Here is a 21,221-nt window from a genome sequence, read left to right as displayed (position 1 = left end):
TTAATCCGCATTAGGGGACCATACTATTTGTGGATTGCGCTTGGTTAATCCGCGTTGGGCGATCCTTATATCCTAGGTATGGCCATACACATTTAAAGGTGATCATGCTTGGTGAATCCGCATTGGGTGATCACCTTCCAATAGTTATAGGAGTGACTCTGCTTGGTTAATCCACATTGGGGGGTCACTACCTATTTGGTTATTTTCGCAGGGGTGACTCTGCTTGGTTAATCCACATTGGGGGTCACTACCTACTTGGTTACTTTCTTAGGGTTGGCTTTGCTTGGTTGATCCGCTTTGGGGGGCCACTTCTTATTTGGTTACTTGCGTAGGCTTCGGCCGAACGACGTCTCTCTAACTCTAGTTTTGAATATATCTGTGAATGTGGCTTTGAGAACTTTGAGTTTTGATTTAGAAAACTCGTTGGATGTATTTGTGACTCCTTTGGAGGTTGCAAGGTTTGGTAGCGATTTCTTATAAATGATTTATATTCAAAGTTTATAATTGTGAATGATGGTTGGTTTTATTATTAGTATCATATACTTTGTATTATTTATCGCTCACACAAGCTTCGTAGCTTATCCGGGTTGTTGTTTGCCCGGTGCACCATTTCGATGGTGTAGGCACTGATCTTATACGTAACAAGTCTAAGTAGCTTCGAGAGGTTCGTAGGTGGGGTAGCGGTACAGTTATAAGAGATTTGGAGTGCTAGGTTACCCCTATCCTATCTTGTACTTTATCTTTGGGACTTTCTTTTGAGCACCTCAATCTTGTTCTTAGTAAAGCAAAGATTATGCTTCTTTTTGGGATGTACATATTTGTAAATATTTTTTGGAGAACTTAGAGACCTTCATATTATTTTGGTTTATCAGTTAAAGTATTTTATTCCGTAACTTATACCGTATTCAACGGACGTTATTTTCCTTGTCACGTGTCGATTCTCGACGTATGTTGGGATTGGGGCGTGACAATTTTTGTGGTATCAGAGCTTAGGTTCAAGGTTTCATACCTTAACCTTAGAGTGAGGAAACCTTGGGAAGGTTGGGTTGTGAACCTTGACTAGGTCCGTGAATTCGTCTCTCGAATGTTGATTATATGCTTATGTTGAATTCTTCTTGCATCAGACATTATGACGACCCCACACGATACTACTCAGCAGTTTGGGGATGATGTTCCCGATGAAGGCACTTCTACTTCTGGTCAGGAGGCTAGCCATGATTATAATGGACCCGATGGAGCTTTCCGGGCCATGGAGGATTTGACACAGTTAATGCAGGCTCACGTTCAAGCGGCTTCTAGTAAGGAGAAGCCTTTGTACGGGGAGTTCCGTACCCATAAGTTGTCTTCCTTTGATGGTAGTGTCGATCCATGGGCGGCTGAGTCCTAGATCAATCAGATCGCCAGAATTTTCACAGTATTGCATTGCTCATCTGGGGAGCAGGTTGATCTTGCAGCGTATATGTTGACAGGTGAGGCCTACGAGTGGTGGCAGATCACTCGTCCATTATTAGTAGCTTAGGGACCTCTTACTTGGGAGCGGTTTCAGACCGCATTCTTTGAGCAATATTTCCCAAAGTCATTCCGAGACGAGTTAGAGGCTGAGTTTTCCACTGTTGAGCCGATACAGTGGCTGATTTTATGGCTCGTTTTACCGTTTCTCCCAGCCTCTTCCTGAAGATAAGAAAACGAAGAAACTTATTAGGAGGTTCAAGCCTAGTATCAGAGATCTATTATCCGTCTAGGGATTGCTTTCTTACGCCCAGGCGATTGATCGTGCACGCACAGCTAAGATTAATGAGGAGCGCAATGCACGAGAGGGTGGAGAACAGAGGAAGAGGGCCCGGTCAGATGGTCAATTATCTAATGCGTTTTCGGGTAGATTCCGGAAGCGCTAGGGACCATTATTTGGTGGTTCATAGGGATCGTCCCATAGGGGATATCAGGGCACTTCTCATGGAAACTTACATGCTACTTCTAGGGAAGGCTCCCAGCATTCAGCTGGGGCGAGTTATCAGGGCCGTTTCCGTGAGGGTACCTAGAGCGCGTTCAGACGTGGACCCCAGACTTCTTCTAGAGGTTGTTCACAGAGTTTTTCCAGAGGATCTCATGGGCCACATAAGACACTTTCACGGATTTGTGCTCACTACGGACATCACCACCATGGAGCATGTAGAGATGGTACTAGAACCTGTTATCAGTGTGGTGAAATGGGTCACTTCATTCGTGATTGTCCCCAGATTACTGCTAGTGGTACTGGCATACCATATGCTACTGTTGGGGGTTCAGTAGCATCTTCGGTGCAGAGTAGGCCTACTAGAGCATCTTCAGTCTCGGGCCAGCCGAGGATTGGGCAGCAAAGGGCAGGACAGTAGAGAGGTAGATAGTTTGGTGAAGGTTCTCAGTAAGATGGGGCCCAGAGCAGTGGAGCGAAGACGTCTCAGGCAGGTACTCATCGAGTTAGCAGAGTTTATGCATTATCTACTATGGAGGTCGAGGCGGAGCCGAACACAGTTACAGGTACTATTCATTTTGATTCACTCCCCGCTAAAGTATTATTTGACCCTGGGGCCGAGAACTCATTTATATCAAATAATTTTGTGAAGTCTTTGGATAAACCTATAGAGATGATAGATGTGACGTACTCTATTTCCTCACCTTTTTCGGGACCTTATGTCGTTAAAAAAGTAGTTCGATCGTGTGAGGCTCGTGTGGGTCAGGGTGAGATAACAATGGATTTGATGATTATTCCGATGCGAGATTTAGATGTCATTGTTGGCATGGATTACTTACCCTTGTATCGCGTGAATTTTGATTGCTTTGAGAAAGTGGTGACTTTTTTACCACTTGGTAAACCTCAGTTTTAGTTTGTTGGAGATCGTAAACCTATTCTAGCACCAGTAATGATATCAGCCACTAAGGCTAGACGACTTATGAAACATGGATGTCAGGGTTATCTAGCTCATGTCATGGTCGTTGATCAAGGAAACAGTAAGGTTGACGCCATCCCAATATTTAAGGAGTTTCCTGATGTGTTTCCAATTGAATTGCCTGGCTTGCCCCCAGTGAGGGAAATTGAGTTCACCATTGATCTTATGCCAGGGACCACACCTATTTCTAAGGCTCCATATCGAATGGCACCTTTTAAACTTAGGGAGCTTAAGGTACAGTTACAGGAGTTGTTGGATAAAGGTTTAATTCGCCCTAGTGTTTCACCATGGGGTGCTCCTATTCTGTTTGTGAAGAAAAAAGACGGATCTATGTGGTTGTGCATTGATTATCGTGAGGTTAATAAGGTGATAGTCCGAAATAAGTACCCTTTACTGAGGATTGATGACTTGTTTGATCAACTGCAAGGTGCTCAATATTTTAGTAAGTTAGATTTAAGAACTGGTTATCATCAGTTGAGGATCCGAGAAGAAGATATAGCAAATACAGCTTTTCGGACTCGCTATGGTCATTATGAGTTCTTCGTTTTACCGTTTGGTCTGACTAATGCCCCTGCTGCGTTCATGAACTTGATGAATAGGGTGTTCCGACTGTTTATTGATAAGTTTGTGGTGGTGTTCATTGATGACATTCTGATTTATTCACGGAGTGCCACTGAACATGAGGAACATCTAAGACCTGTTTTGCAGATGATGCGAGATCATAGGTTGTATGCTAAGTTTAGCAAATGTGAGTTTTGGTTGGAAAGTGTTAAATTCCTTGGCCATGTGATTTCGAGGGATGGTATTCAGATGGATCCTACCAAGGTGGAGGCAGTTGTCGGTTGGAGTCGACCTACCACGGTGACTAAGATTCGGAGTTTTCTGGGCTTAGCTGGATATTATCGCAGATTTATTAAAGGTTTTTCATCGTTAGCACTTCCTCTGACGAAACTGACAAGGAAGGATACTCCTTTTGTTTGGAATGATGAATGTGAGGCTAGTTTTGAGGAGCTAAAGAAGAGACTCGTCTCTGCACCTGTTCTTACGCTTCCATTTGGTTTTGGAGGTTTTGTAGTATACACTGATACGTCCCATAAAGGATTAGGTTGCGTTCTGATGCAGCACGGTAAGGTTATGGCTTATGGTTCTCGCCAACTTAAGCCGCATGAACTTAATTATCCCACTCATGATTTAGAACTAGCTGTTGTGGTTTATGCATTAAAGCTTTAGCGACATTATCTGTATGGGGAGTCTTGTGAGATTTATACCGATCATAAGAGCCTCAAGTATATTTTCACCCAACGAGAGCTAAACTTGCTACAAATACGTTGGTTATAGTTGGTGAAAGGTTATGATTGTCAGATTCTTTATCATCCTGGTAAGGCAAATGTAGTTGCTGATGCTTTGAGTCAGAAACACTTAACTAGTGTTGCAGCTTTATCACTTCAGGTTGGTCAGTTAGCGGAGGATCTTAAGCGAATGGAGATTAAACCGATTAATCAGGGTTGAGATCCTCTCCTCGCAGCCCTTACGGTACAACCTTCGTTAATTAATCGGATTCAAGCAACCCAAAGTGAAGACTCAGAGTTAGTTCGGATCATGGAAGGAGTACGAACAGGTACTCGGCCCGATTTTACCATTTTTGACAGTGCTGTACTTTGTTACAGGACTCGACTTTGTGTTCCGAATGTTAAAAACCTACGGAGAGAGGTCATGGAGGAGGCTCATACTTCCCATTTTTCCGTCCACCTTGGGAGCACAAAGATGTATCGAGATCTTCGTGATAATTTCTGGTGGGGAAATATGAAAAAAGAGATTGCCGAGTTCATCGCACATTGCTTGACTTGTCAACAAGTTAAGGCAGAGCATCAGCGACCTACAAGTTTACTTCAGTCACTCCCTATTCCCGAGTGGAAGTGGGAGCACATTACCATGGATTTTGTAACAGGCTTACCGAAAACTCGTGATGGGCATGATTCCATTTGGGTGATCGTTGATCGATTGACGAAATCTGCTCATTTTATTGTTGTTGAGAAAACTTATACTCTTGAGCGACTTGCAAGACTATTTTTAGATGTGATTATTAAGTTGCATAGAGTTCCAGTATCCATCATTTCCGATCGTGATCCTCGTTTCACTTCTCGTTTTTGGGGTAGCCTTCATAATGCTATGGGGACTAAGTTGAGTTTTAGCACAGCTTTTCATCCTCAAACCGATGGTCAGTCAGAACGCACCATTCAGACGTTGGAGGATATGCTTCGAGCTTGCATACTTGATTTGAAAGGTAATTGGGATAAGCAGATATCTTTGATTGAATTTGCTTATAATAATAGCTATCAGGCTAGTATTAAGATGGCACCATATGAGGCACTTTATGGAAGAAAGTGTAGGTATCTTTTATACTGGGACGAAGTAGGAGAACGTCAATTATTGGGACAAGAGTTAATACAGATTGCAGCAGAAAAGATTTCTATGATCCGTGCACATCTATTAGCCGCTCAGAGTAGACAACGGAGTTATGCTAATCCTCACAGATGTGAGGTGACGTTCGATATTGGAGAATATGCTACGGGTTTCACCTATGAAAGGCGTTTTTAGATTTGGACGTAAAGGGAAGCTTAGTCCAAGGTACATTGGACCATTTAAGGTATTGGAGAGAGTGGGCGAAGTTGCCTATCACCTTGCACTACCTCCAGAGTTGTCTCACATTCACCCAGTATTCCACGTATCCTCACTCCGGAGGTATTGTAGTGATCCTTCTCATGTAATTTCTTATGAGCCTATTCAGGTTAAGGAAAATCTCAGTTATGAGGAGTACCCCATTGAAATTATTGATCAGAGAGAGAAAGCTCTCCGCACCAAGACTATTTCATTGGTGCGCATGTTATGGAATAATCATGGTGTGGAGGAGTCAACTTGGGAACCAGAGATTGAGATGCGCCAACATTATCCCCATATATTTGACTCAGATGCGTTGAGTTTAGGGGACTAAACTCTTTTTAAGGGGGGAAGGATGTGAACTCCCATCCTCGGAATTTCACCATTCATTACGTATCTCGAATTTTAAATTCGTATTTCGCGATTACGTTATCTTTATTAGTTAATTTTAATTCCATTATTTAAGTTTAGTAATTGATTAGTTATCGAGTTGGAAGTTTCTTAATCAATCGTTATCTTTCGTTGATATTTGGAAGTTACAACTAGTATTTTTAAATAGATCTCAAACCCACGAATGCATAGGCGAAAGCCATTTGCGAGTTCGAATTATAACGGTATAGTTGCTGATGTTTAAGTTGTGAACTATATATTGTGGGAATTGTTTAATTTCCACATGTGGATTAAAAGTTAAGTTGGTTTAAAAATAAATAAATAATAATATAAAAAAAAAAAGATCAATCAAATGGTTTTTGTGGGGGGGGGGGGGGGGAGCTAGAAAAGGCGAACTAAAGGAAAAAAATGGGACACTTTTTCTTTCTTCCCTATTTGGTGAACTGTGTGCACCACCAAACCGTTTTCAAACCAGCCATTTCATGTAAGTTCCACAAATTCTCAGCTGATTCTCCTATCTCCTTCACCTGTAACTTGCTTAAATATCTTCTCCCTTCCCTCTCTACCAAAAATCAAGGGTTATTAAGGTCTAATTCGGATAGAACTCCATAGGAGAACCCGGGGGTTCTCAACGACGAATTGTCATTCCAGAGAGTATCACCACTAACCATCATCCTTAATCAACTTCCCTTGGACCCAAGAACAGGACCTAACTGGTGGTTGGGGCGTTGGAACACCAAGGAAACCGAAGTGAAGAACACCCACCTTAGGGTTCGTTGGGTGTGAGCCAATTTGAGGGCCTTCCCGGCCAAATTGGACTCGACCACAAGTATAAAGTTTACTCTACTTGTTGAAATCTTTATTCTTGTAAAATTTGAGAATTTTTAGAGAAAGTCAAATTTTCCGGTGTGTGACATTCGATTTATGAAAATGTTGTTGGTTGAGTATTTTATCGATAAGGTCCGCCACTTGATAACGCTAACAATTGACGATCTTACAGTGTATTGACACTAATTTTAGTATGCTATGGTAGATATTGTTTAAGGACCTTAGGGACTTACAAGTGAAAATCTAGTGATTAGATATTACGGAATAAGTGACGTAAGATCATGGACCCTACCTTAGAATGATAGTTCGATTCCTCATTAAATGTTGTTGTGGGAGATATATGAGAGTTTTAAGTATGTGAATTATCGAAGGAAATATAAATGTGGTTTGTACCTTGTTAGGCGGTGATAGAACGTGATGCCTTGACTCTCGTTTTTGAGTGCGTTAGTGTGGATCTCAGGTGAGTGATTCTAATAAACTTTGTGGTTACACTATGGATTTTTAAAATAGTTCTGATGCTAAATAATTGTTGCTATTAAGTTGTCGTCGATCTACTTATGAAACATTAGGTGACTTGGATATTTGAACTGTGATGGATTGTGTTTTGGGATATATATGTAGGTTGATAAAAATGATGGATTGTGTTTTGGGATATATATGTGATGGTTGATAAAAATGATGGATTATGTTTTGGAATATATATTTGATGGTTTGATAGAAATGAAGGATTGTAAAGGACCATTACCCTAGTGTCATGGGGTTAGGTGACACTAAGTCTGCATCACGTAGCAATGGTCCTGGATGGTCCTGCTTGGTTAATCCGCGTTAAGGGACCATACTATTTGCGGATCGCGCTTGGTTAATCTGCATTGGGTGATCACCTTCCAATAGTTATAGGAGTGACTCTGCTTGGTTAATCCGCATTGGGGGGTCACTACCTATTTGGTTATTTTCTCAGGGGTGACTCTGCTTGGTTAATCCGCATTGGGGGGTCACTACCTACTTGGTTACTTTCTTAGGGGTGGCTTTGCTTGGTTGATCCGCTTTGGGGGGCCACTTCCTATTTGGTTACTTGTGTAGGCTTCGGCCGAACGACGTCTCTCTAACTATGTTTTGAATATATCTGTGAATGTGGCTTTGAGAACTCTGAGTTTTGATTTAGAAAACTCGTTGGATGTATGTGTGACTCATTCGGAGGTTGCAAGGTTTGGTAGTGATTTCTTATAAATGATTTATATTCAAGGTTTATAATTGTGAATGATGGTTGGTTTTATTATTAGTATCATATACTTTGTATTATTTATCGCTCACACAAGCTTCGTAGCTTATCTGGGTTGTTGTTTGCTCGGTGCACCATTTCGATGGTGTAGGCACTGATCTTACAGGTAACAAGTCTGAGTAGCTTCGAGAGGTTCGTAGGTGGGGTAGCGGTACGGTTATCAGAGATTTGGAGTGCTAGGTTACCCCTATCCTATCTTGTACTTTATCTTTGGGACTTTCTTTTGAGCACCTCAATCTTGTTCTTAGTAAAGCAAAGATTATGCTTCTTTTTGGGATGTACATATTTGTAAATATTTTGTGGAGAACTTAGCCACCTTCATATTATTTTGGTTTATCAATTAAAGTATTTTATTCTGTAACTTATACCGTATTCAACGGACATTATTTTCCTTTTCACGTGTCGATTCTCGACGTATGTTGGGATCGGGCGTGACAAGTCTGCCTTATTATCAACCACATGAGTTCTACATTATCAATTGGCAGAGAATTTAAAGCAGTTAAAGTGACAGAAATTTCATGCAAGCATAGTCAAAGCAAACAAATTGTTATGGGGTCCTATCCTAGCATGCAAATTCTATGTCCTAAGGTGGGCTAGGTCTTATGTGGTTGCTAAGCTTTATTCGCATGGGGCTGTGGAGATTAAAAATCCTCATGAGTTCAAGGTAGGTCACATGCCTGAACTGTACTTAGTGTCACGTCTATTACACAAGTCATTGACTTTAAATGATCAAGTGACTTAACCACTAGACTTCTGCTGCATCTATTACCCAAGTTTCCAATTCTTTCCTTATTTTCTTTAAGTTTTGTTTTATGTTTATAGATATTTTTAATTTCTTAAACTTTATTTTATTTTAGTTTGTTTTCAACAGTTTCAAAAAAAAAAGGAAAATAGAAAACCTTGAAAAATCCAAAAATATATATATTTTTTATTTTTAAATTTGTTTCTTTCCTAATTAGTTCTAGTTTAATTTTGTGTCTTACATTCCGTTTTTAATTTTCAAACACACTTGGTTCAAAAATTAATGAGTGCTTGTGAACATACTGTGATGTGTAAAACTGGGTTGGTAATACATGTTATGGATTAAAAAATTTGGGCTTTTGCGTAGTAGACAAAACATACAAACAGTAAAGTTGGATCTTGCATCCAGCAACAAGTCTATCTTATCATCAACCACATCAGTTCCACATTATCAATTGGCAGAGAATTTAAAGCAGTTAAAGCGACATAAATTTCACACAAGCATAGTCAAAAGCAAACAAATTGTTATGTGGTCCTATCCTAGCATGCAAATTCTATGTCTCTAAGGTGGGTGGGGCCTTATGTGGTTACTAAGATTTATTCGCATGGGGATGTGGAGATTAAAAAAGAGGTTACTGGTCATGAGTTAATGGTCACAGGTTGGAAATGTATTTGGAATCATCCTATGATATTGCACGCGAGTCATTGACTCTGAAGAATCTAGTGGCTTAACAACTAAAATTTTGCTACGTTTATCTATAAACAATAAAGCGCTCATTGGGAGGCAACCCAGTTTTCCAACTCTTTCCTTACTTTCTTTAAGTTTTTTATTTTAAGTTTCTAGATACTTTTAGTTTCCTAAGTTTTATTTTATTTTAGTTTATTTTCAACAGTTTCAAAAAAAAAAATAGAAAACCTTGACAATCCATAAATGTTTTGTTTTTACCTTTTTCTTTCCTAATTAGTTTTAGTTTAATTTTGTGCCTTACATTCTGTTTTTAATTTTGTCCTAAACCCTGTTGTGTAAAACTGGGTTGGCAAAGCTTGCTATGGATTAAAAAACTTGGGCTTTTGCAGGTAGTAGACAAAACATACAAGATGGTCCTATTTTCAGCCATAATGAACGTACATAAAAGTAAAATTGGATCATGCATCCAAGCAACAAGTCTACCTATCATCAACCACATTAGTTATACATTATCAATTGACAGAGAATTTAAAGTAGTTAAAGTGACATAAATTTCCTAGCATGCAAATTCTATGTCTCAAAGGTGGGCTGGGCCTTATGTGTTTACTAAGGTTTATTCGCATGGGGCTGTGAAGATTAAAATTGAGGTTACAGGTCATGATTTTAAAGTTAATGGTCGCAGGTTGGAACCATACTTGGAGTCACCCTATGATACTAGCATGCGAGTCATTGACTCTGAAGAATCCAGTGACTTCTGCTGCATCCAGCTATAAACGTTAGATAAAGCGCTCATTGGGAGGCAACCTAATTTTCTAAATCTTTCCTTACTTTCTTTATGTTTTAAGTTTTAATTTTAAGTTTCTAGATGCTTTTTATTTCTTAAGCTTTATTTAATTTTCAACAGTTTCAAAAGAAAAAAAAAAAAAACCTTGAAAAATCTAGAAATATTTTATTTTTACTTCGTTTCTTTCATAATTAGTTCTAATTTAAAAAAACACATGGTTCAAAAATTCATGAGTACCTGTGAACATACTGTGCTGTGTAAAACTGAGTTGGTAAAACAAGCTAGGGAGTAAAAAATTTGGGCTTTTGCAGTTAACAGGCAAAAGATACAAGGTGACACTATTTTCAGTTACAGTGCACATAACGAAAAGTAAACTGGATCCTGCATCCAGCATCAACCACATCAGTTTTACGTTATCATTGGCAGAGAATTTAAGGCAGTTAAAGCAACAAAAATTTCATGCAAACATAATCAAAATCAAACAAATTGTTATGTGGTCCTATCCCTAGCATGCAAATTCTATGTGTCTCTAAGGTGGGTTAAGCCTTATGTGGTTACTGAGATTTATTCACATGCAGATGTGGAGATTATTAAAAATGAGTTTAACGGTCATGAGTTCAAGGTTAATGGCCAGGTTGGAAATGTACTTGGACTCCTATGGTAGCACGTGAGTCATTGACTTTAAAGGATCCAGTGGCTTAAACACAGGACTTCTGCTGCTTCTAACTATAGACGTTAAATAAAAAGCTTATTGGGAGGTAACTCAATTTTCTAACTCTTTCCCTACTATCTTGAAGTTTTTTTTATTTTTTTATTTTAAGTTTCTAGATGCTTCAAATGACGGTTCTATTTTCAGCTACGATGAACATAAAGAAAAGTAAAACTGGATCCTGCATCCAGCAGCAAGTCTACATTATCATCAACCACATCAGTCTACATTATCAATTGGCAGAGAATTTAAAGCAGTTAAAATCGACAGAAATTTCATGGAAGCATAGTCAAAGCAAACAAATAGTTATTGAGGGGGATTTTAGAAAGCATACCAGAACAATTCTGATGAAGTTTCTGCATTTGGATCCACTCACTCCACTCAACTCACTCCCACCCCATAAATTATACACCACTTTGAAATTCCTAGATACACTTTCCTACAGATCGGGGGTCCAAATGCAGAAATGTCCACTACGCTAGTCCGGTTAGTCCAAAGTTTCATCATCTGTACATTTTTGCTGGATTCATGCATAAACTTTCAGTTAGGATTTCATACGAGTTCAACATTTTTGCAATAGGGATGCATGTTTTTTTTTCCTCCGAATCCAGAATTGTAATTTAATAAAATGTGGATCTAACATATTTTATCTTTTATGGCCACTGCTCTGAAATTTCTAACAATGCTCTTTTAAATTTAAATGGACAAATGTATGGTAGTGTACGGAAAATATGACCAAATAAACTCAGAAAGGTCTGGGCACAACAATGGCTTCTGTTGTGACATGAAACCAATACCAAAAATTGTAATTCAAACTAAAATTGAAAAACCAAAATGTAAACAAAAGATCCTTTGGGCTGCTGTTGGAGCAATTGTGCAAACCTCATATATAAACATCAAAATATAAGTATCATCTTTCCTGAATAACGATGATTATAATGTCTCGAATTAGTTCATTTGTAAAGGAAAGCTACTAGAAAACGAATCAAACCTAGGGCATTCTTTTCTGGTGAGGTTGTGGACATCCCTGAGGCGCTGGTCAATGATTCGGCCCAACCTCCCCCCCCCCCCCCCCCCAAAATTCTCGGACCGTTTCCAAAATTTCAAAGAAAATAAATGCAAACGAAGAACATAAATTAAGAAAAATTCAGAAATTGAAAAATTACGTTAAATTTACATCCTGGGGTTCTGCTACTTCTCTTACCTTGGAAATTTGAAGGCCTAACGAGAGCTGGATTGTTCTATTTTGATCCCATTTCGATCACCTTCAATACGAAATCACCATCAAACAACAGAAATCAAAAACTCAAAAACCCCAAATTAAAATTTGAATGAAAGCAGAAAAACTCATGATCTAGAACAGGAAGAACAATAAGAAAACGTCCGAAAATCTGAAACAGTGGAAACCCAGAACATTCGAAATTTAAAAAAAAAAAAAAACGAATGATCGAAAGAAACCCACAAACCTTGAAGAGAAATCAAGGGACTCGATTACAGTAAGGCAAATAACAAAGCTTTGAATCTTCAAACTCCCGAGAGAGAAATGAATGCCATAGGAAGCCGCTCTCTCTCTCTCTCTCTCTCTCTCTCTCTCTCTCTCTCTCTCAATCAGATTCAAATTGGGAGAGAAGGGCATGTGCTCGTCTCGTTTTGAATAACGGCTACTAATTCCTGACCGTCGGATCTTCATACTACCGAAAAGTCTAGATGGTCTGTCTCTAACGGCTATCTCGCTTTTCTGCTCCGTGCCCTATTTATTATTTCAAATGTTTTTTTATGGTTTTTTGTTTTATTAGTTGGGCCTGGGCCTGGGCCTTGACCTTTTTGTATCTATTGGTTTCCAACTTTACCCACAAAAATCCAACAAAGAAAAATAATAATTTTACCAAAAAAAAAAAAAAGAAACTTTATAAAAAAAAAAGTCTTACATAGTTTCAAACCTAGAATGTCACGTGCAATAATAATTTTTTCAATCAATATAAATGATTTAATCATTTGAGCTACAAGTCCCATTGTACTATTTTTCTTTACTTCTTCTATGTAGCAATGAGTAAGGTGAAAATGAAAAGGGTAGTGCGCCACACATTCATTTTTACTTCTCAAGCACCTTTCTTAATTTTCAGTTGTTTGATTGAATGAGTTGAAAAAAAATTAATAGCAAAAAATTAACAAGGTTGAACATTGGATGTGTTTTTTCTTTTCTTTTTTTTTAATTTTTTTTTAATGTGTGGACATGTTTCTCTTGATTCAAATTATTGTGTAGGATGGATCGGTCACAAGAATTCGAATGCATAAATAATTGTTTATCATTACGTATGGTCGAAGCCTTTTTCATGGAAGCTAGACATTATGGTTTATTTGCCTTGATAGGAAGATATTGGGAGGGTAGGCATTTGAACTGTCACATAACTAGAAGAAAAGTTTAAAGAAACGAATTAAAGTAGTTTTTTTTTAATTTTTTTTTAATTTTTTTTAATATTGTTCCCTGATTAATTACATTAACACCCCCTGAAGTTTATCGAGTTTTCACAAAATCTCTTTATGTTTAAGACATTACACTAACACCCTCCAGATTTTGATTCACTTTCAAATAACTCCTTTCAGTCAAAATTTTGGCAATGAAATGACAAGTTTACCCTATAACTAATTTCATAAACAATAAAGAATTATATTAGAAAAAGTAAATATCACAAAAAAAAAAAAAATCAGTAAAAAGAGGGTTGGTGGAGCAACCACCCTGATCTCGAGCCCATTTCAACACCCGTTTCTTTGTGGCGCAGCTCGACCTTGGACTGCCAGTTTCCACCGTCACCATTTTTGAGAGAAACCCAGAAATTCTAACACCAAATTTTTCACCAAAGTTGGGGTTTTTGATCAATTTGAACAAAACTCAGATGAGATTATATGCAAATTTTCAGAAACAGAGAAGAACCCAAAATCTAGAACTCTTCTCGCCGTAGTGGAATGGTCAATTGATGACTCTTTCTTTCTTGATAGATATATGACTTCTGCTTGGGGGAGGAGTTGAAGGACCTGGGCAGCGGGCAGGCATGGGGAGAGGAAGGGATGGAGGTGGGCTGCGGGGAGGAAGTTCTCAATATTATAATTATTTTTTATGTTTAATTTATTCTTTTATTGTTTAAAATTATTTTTAATGAATTTATTCTTTTAGTGTTTAATTTATTTATTTTAAATATTTTCTTTTTCTAATATTTTTGTTGTTGTTGTTTAAATAATTAGTTATAAGGGTAAAGTTGTCAATTTATTAGCAAAATTTTGACTAAAGGGTTTATATGTAAGTAAATTGAAACTTAAGAGAGTGTTAGTGTAATGTTTTAAACGTGAAAGGATTTTGTAAAAACTCGATAAATCTCAAGAGGTGTTGGTATTATTAACCCTACTGTTCACCCACTACACTAGTAAAAATTTAACAAAACTGTTGGAGTTTTTTATTTTATTTTTTTAATACATACTGTTCACCCTCAGTGCGTTGCTTGTATATGCAAACCCACGTAATTGCATGATAAAAATTGAACAGTGTTGATTTAAACGAGTGTATCGTACTCGTATTTAGAGGATCATCTCATTTTACGATGGGTAGACCCAAAAGAAATTAAAAAGTTGAATTAATTAAAAAATTTGAGTGTATCGCACTCTTATCAGTGACGGATCTAGGATTCCAACTTTAGAGGTTTTTAGTATAGTATAAAAGTTACTATAATGTTAGGATAGAAGAGAGTGCTAGCTTTCAAATCTATATAAGCAGAATCGACTCGTTTATAAAAATTTGAGTTGCACCAATATTCCAAGAAATTCGTAGAACTTACCCAAAATATAGAGTTCCTTCATTTTTGTTTCCAGGGAAAATTGGAGGCGAGTTGCCTTGAGTTCTTCCTTTGATTGTTTTCTAATGATGAACATATGTGTGTTGTGTTTTATAGCATTAACTTTATGCATTAGAATTGAGGGGTTAATTATACTAACATCTCTTGAGGTTTATCGAGTTTTCACAAACCCCCTCACGTTTGAAATATTACACTAACACTCCTTTAGGTTTTAATTCACTTTCACATAACCCCTTCACTCAAAATTCTACTATCAAATTCACCACTTTACCCTTATAATTAATTATGCAAACGTTAAAAAAGTCTTTATAATTATATATAGAAAAAAATATAAAAAATATAAAAAAAAAACAATAAAAATAGAAAAACCACCACTCCATGAAATCTCCTCCCTTCGACTCCATTGCTAGTCTACAACCCTAGCCACCCTCGGACCCTCCTTTGTGTGTTTTCCCAAAACCACCACTCCAACTTCGACCACAAATTCAAACTCTAAACATGAAGAACAACCACCCCTCGCTGATAAAGCTGATATAACGGGACAAGAAGACGTCAACAATCCAGTGAAAAAAGCCGATCTTGCTTCGTGGGTCAAATTAGATTTGTGGCCAGCCACTATGCATCGCTTAGCCGTTGCGGATCAAATCGATTCATTTCAGACCATCACGTTCACGTTGTGGATTCTGATTTGTTGCGTCAACTGTGTTCATAACCGTTTTCCCAATTTTCAGATCCAGCACTCTAACATCTCTGAATTTGACTCCATCTTCCATTTACACCTCATCTCTCCCTCTCCCTATCTCTCTCTCTCTCTCTCTCTCTCTCTCTCTCTCTCTCTCTCTCTCTGAATCTGTTCGAAATTTTTGTTGGATTCTTTTGGAACGTTGTTTAAGCGTTTAAGTTGATGATTTCATATGGCGCAAATTGTATAACATAAGGTAGAACTAAACGTAGATGTAAAACGTTTAGAAACTAAACTGTACAAAAATTTAGAGTTCAAAGAGAATAAATATTTTGTGCAAGATAATTGGGTCACAGCCTCCACTTTGTGATGAAGAACTACAACAATAGTAATCTTTTTTATGTTTAATGTATTTTTAGTGACAATTTTTAATGTTTAATATATTTTTTAATATTGTCATTTTCTATATAATTGTAAGGATTTCTTTATTGTTAATTAAGTAATTAGTTATAAGGGTAAAGTTGTCAATATATTAGAAGAATTTTGACTGAAGGGGTTACTGTGAAAGTGAAATAAAAAGTGAAGGGGGGTGTTAGTGTAACGTCTCAAACGTGAGGAGGTTTGTGAAAACTCGATAAACCTCAGGAGATGTTAGTGTAATTAACCCTAGAATTGAGTAAGAGGTTGGGTATTTTACCCATTGGTTGTATTGATGTTTTAACTTTATGCGAAATTGAAATATTAGGTTTGTGAAGCTAATTCATCCGTTACTAGGTTTGCTTTACTATATATTTGTCGAATTTAGTGACAACATTAATCAATAACTTTTTACAAGAAACGATAGAGTGATTTCATTAATAAGAACTAAAGAGATACAGAGGGTAACAAATGAGTACAACTTCTAACTAGTGACCAATTTCTTAATCTGAAAAGAAATCCACATAACCATCTCAAGCACCAAGAGCAACCAGTACATATCTGGAAAACCATCACTAACTTAAAATCCTATATTAGTTGCAACGTCTTTACCTTTTGAACATGTTCTTTCTGTTTATTATTACCACTAGCCTACTACTGCCAAACTTTAAATATGTTCTTAAAAATATGGAAATGTTGTGACATATGTTCTAATACATATTATGAATGTGTAAATCCTAATCAGAGATAGATTAGGAATCCTTTAGGATCTAGAAGATCTTTCCTAAAATACTTTGTATTACTTGAAGAGCAAGTTTCCGTCCTCCTTATTATTATCATTAGAGGCACAAGAACTGAGGAATTAACATACAATTCCTGAAGTCTATTATCCACTCTCTTTCTCTCCATGATGCACCTCTCAGTTAAATATAGGCCACAACACGTTATCACCACGCTCCTACTGCTGCGCTTAAGGAATCTGACGTAGAAATTATTTGTCTTCAACTAGGGGAGTATTACGTTTCAATTATTCTTAATTGATTAAATTTTGAGTTTTTTTATTGATTCATATAGTTTTATCGATTCCATTTATTTATTTATTTTTTTGTGTTGAACGTGATACAAGCTTTGGAGATGGAAAGCCGAAATTGAAGACAAAACCCGTTCACAATATTCATCATGCAATCCAGGTTCTTCTAAAACAACAGTGTTTATCTTTATATTTTTTCAGCCTTGATTGCATGACCCTTCACCATAATGCATGACCCAACTTTACATTTTACGAATTTTAGATTCTACATAAATTGTATATGCATTATAATCATAATATTGCTATTATGTGAATTAAATATGTGTGAATAAAGAAAAAAAAAAGAAAAAAGGGATTTTGAAACCCTAGAACTCGTAATGGGCTTAGACGCCCTAGTCTACTTTAGCCTAGGCTTGATTTACAAATCCCCAACTTGAGCATGCAACTCACACTGGAGCCGTTGAGCCGAAGCTCACGCTAAGCCAGATACAAGGGTCCCGAATGAATTGTCGTTCACATCTTCTTCTCTATCCACCTTATCGCCTTTGTGCAATTTTATGTCGAGATATATGATCTCCAAAAACATAAACGACTTGCAGTCGTTTCCAGGTGAGACCCACAATTTCTCGATGACCTGAAGTCGTCGCAGTGGTGAAAGCAGACGACTAGATGTCGTCCGATCTCCTCCTCAAGATTTCTTCAAATTCTCAATGGAATTTAGAGTTTTTAATACTCCAAAATTGTTTGGAACACCATCCCAACGAAACCTCGACAACATATGCCCGGAAATTGCCGTCTTCAACAGCGTTGTGCCTTGTTTTGTCGACGGCAGCACACCCAACCATCGATGGGGTGTCTTCAACCCGACTCGAGGCCTTGGGCCTCCATATTTGTGCTCATCCCACTATAACCCTAGCCCACATCTTGGGCCTAAGGCTTGGTTCCTATTCTTTTTGGGCCCTCAGTTATTTGGGCCAGGTTTTGACAACATACCCCAAGAAAAAAAAAACAAAAAAAAGGCAGTAAGCCCAGTTTGGCTCTCCTACCCGTTTTGTGCTTTTTCCAGCCCACTTGTTTTCTCCCATGGACCTGTAGTCCAACCCACATGTGAGAAAAATATTTTTCTTTCTGAGACTATTTAGTTTAGCCCATATGAAACCTTAAACCCTATTGTCAGGATTTAGTTTTTACTTTTTCTTTCTTAACTCATATTTGGGTCCGGGTTTTATTAACCCAGCTGATTAAAATAATATTTTGGACTTGAAGTTCCATACTTTTAAGGCCTTTTCCTAAAACTTTCACACAAAAGTCCCGAAGCTATGACTCACTATCAAATGGAAGTACCTCACTGCTGAGGACTCCATGGCTCTATGACTCATTATGGACCATTTACGTCCATGAATAGGTACAATTATGAAGTTTATATCCGATCGAATTTTGACTGGAAGACAATCTTTCTCGTCATTCTATATCTAAATTGCTCCTGAAGTAGCATTATAGAGAACGGAAGTTTATCAAATCCTTGGATTTGATTACTAACACACTTGTGAGAGAAAGGTACCCCAGCAATTCGGCTGGGAGGTACTGACCGGTATAAACCCAGTTTTCGGCTGGAGTTTACTGAATGGTGGTACCCTACTTTGGTAGGGATACACCGACATGCATGCTTTACTTTGGTAGAGGTGCACCGAAGGGCATGCTTTGCTTCGGCAGAGGTGTGCCGAACGGTATTGCTTTTCGACAGAAGCCTATTGAACAGACATCTATTGAACCCAAGTCTGGGTCTGTCTCTCTCTCTCATAATCTAATTTCAAGTTTGTTTTACAACATATGGTAGAATCAGGGTTTGCCAAAAGGTGGTATCACGCTTGAAGCATGATCCTTGGCACCTAAGACCTAAAACTTCAAGAATAAGGAATAGTATTCCCGAACCTCAACCCTGCAGAATCCGTTTTGACGGAATCGATCATTGGTCATGCATTTTTCTGTGCCTTTACATATGTTATTGAGGAGTACCATTCCCGCAGTCAATCCGTAAGACTAATTTTGCTCCACCTAACATATTTGGAAGAGAGAAATTTGACATGGATGGCTTATTGGCTGAACCCCTTTGTATATTTGGTTTACTTTGTGAACAATTTATTTTGTTCTTGGATTTAAGATTGGTGTTTGGATGTCACTATTATTCTCAAATAAGAGTTAATTAACGAAAATACCACATGTGACTAATACAATTAACTCATGCTTAGGTATGCTTTGTGGAGAAGTTAGCTGTCTAGTTCTATGCTAACTTCATGCCTAATCATTCCTTAATAACCCTTTCAGGCTTATCCAACCTGAGTGTGGGGCATGGCATTGCCCTATGTTGTCCAATGGCAATAATTTTACCATATAATGGGAAGCCTTATACTCACTTCGTTCTTGATTAACGCTCTTTTGAGCTTTAAGGATATTTGAGAAAACTATTACCATATTGAAACCAATCTAGAAAATGGAGTAAAATTCCTTTGCACTTCCAATGATTATAGCCAGAAGCGTATTCTAGGAATGCTTAACGAGTAGATTACACCCATTCAGGCCCACTATGTGGCTAGCCAGAAGCCCGATATTCCAAAGGAATTTTCACTTTGAATGTACGATTGGGATTATCTAGGATGAACAGTGATGCGCCGTTTTGGGCATCATTTTACCAGAAGTAAAAACATTATATCTGGAAGCGTACTATGCCTTAGTACCCTCCATCTTTTCTACAAAGAATTCAAGTGGACATTTGTGGACTAATTCAACCATCATGCAGACCATTTAGATACTTTATGGTATTGGTTGATGTTTCTACTCGTTTGTCACACGTGTGGCTATTGTCCACAACCAATCTTCTCTACACTGGTGGCTCAGATTAACAAGATCAGGGCTGGCCACCCTGATTATCTGATCAAATCAATTCGATTGGATAAGTTGGAGAATTTACATCGAAAACTTTCAATGAATATTGTATGTCGGTTAGGTTTTGAAGTTGAACATCCAGTATTCCATGTTCATACCCATAATGGCCTAGCAGAAGCATTCATTAAACACCTTCAAATGATTGTGTAATCGTTGGTCATACGTACCAAGTTCCCGATCTCTACTTGGGGCCATGCAATATTGCAAGTAACCATGTTGGTCCACCTGAGGCCCGTCATGACCTAATCTTATAAATCCCGTGTTAGTTGGTTACCAGATACGAACTCGACATATCGCATATGCGTGTCTTTGGTTATGTGGTCTATATGCCATTTGGGCCGCCTTTATGTACAAAAATGGGTCCTCAGAGAATGATGGAAATCTATGTCAGTTATTATTCTCCTTCTAATATTCATTACTTAGAACCTTTGACAGGCGATCTCTTTACCGCTCGTTTTGTGGTTTGTTACTTTTATGAGACAGTCTCCCGTCTCTAGAGGGAGATAAAAACGTCAACATTTGGATGGCACCACTATGTCTCATCTCAATCCCAATCTAGATCGTCAGTGTATAACCAGACACTTCCTCTTATCTAGCAAAAGTGACAAGATCACATATACCAGCTGCAAATGTGCTTGCAAAGATGAATGTACTAAATGTACGATCGACCTTCATCCCTGAAAGCAGTAACGCCACTACTATGGCCGACTATCGTACATTGGTAGCTAGCCAAATAATCTGTCATGTGCCAGAAGCATGGCAGATCACTCGGTTCGAAGGATTCACCTCCCTGAAATTGGAAGAACATGGCACGAACGAATCCACCCCTCGATCGCTATCTCAATCATTTCCATCTCATGAGATTAAATCTAAATTGCTCTCGAGACCTGAAGTTCTTGGTCCATTACACTAGTTTGGATGAGATATGGAATTGGAATGAGATTATCATAGATGATGTTTTATTTATATGGTTACTACCGACATAAATGAAAAGCAACGATAACAAATCGCATTCCATTGATTAGTGTCAACGTAGAACTGATTGGTCAACTAGAAGAATCAATCCATGACGAATGAGATGAATGAAATAGTCCGATATGATGACTTGTGGTGCAAGGCTTCTCTCATACGCCATGTGATTGATTACAACATTACAAATGTGGTTATAGTATCTCTGGGATTCTAAAAGGAAACCTACATGGAGTTTCCAAATGACTTACATGTATTGATTCAAATAGTTCTAGACCACAAGAATGCCATCTTGGTTCGGATGAGGTATTCACTTTGCGGATACAGAACT

General features: G+C 38.0%; 1 long non-coding RNA gene across 1 annotated transcript; it reads right to left on the bottom strand.

The window, feature by feature from the left end:
- Window positions 1-11,251: 11,251 nt before the first annotated feature.
- On the bottom strand, window positions 11,252-12,663 carry LOC103446348 (uncharacterized). Its single transcript, XR_530865.4, has 3 exons — window positions 12,471-12,663; window positions 12,209-12,269; window positions 11,252-11,524 (listed from the first exon to the last, which is right to left on the bottom strand). It is a non-coding gene; the product is annotated as an uncharacterized lncRNA (long non-coding RNA).
- Between the last annotated feature and the right edge of the window lie 8,558 nt (window positions 12,664-21,221).

Source organism: Malus domestica, chromosome 17 (genome assembly GCF_042453785.1).
Source record: "Malus domestica chromosome 17, GDT2T_hap1".
Lineage (NCBI taxonomy): Eukaryota > Viridiplantae > Streptophyta > Magnoliopsida > Rosales > Rosaceae > Malus > Malus domestica.
Note: the sequence above shows the minus strand (reverse complement) of the source record. Positions and strands in the feature narration are given on the sequence as shown.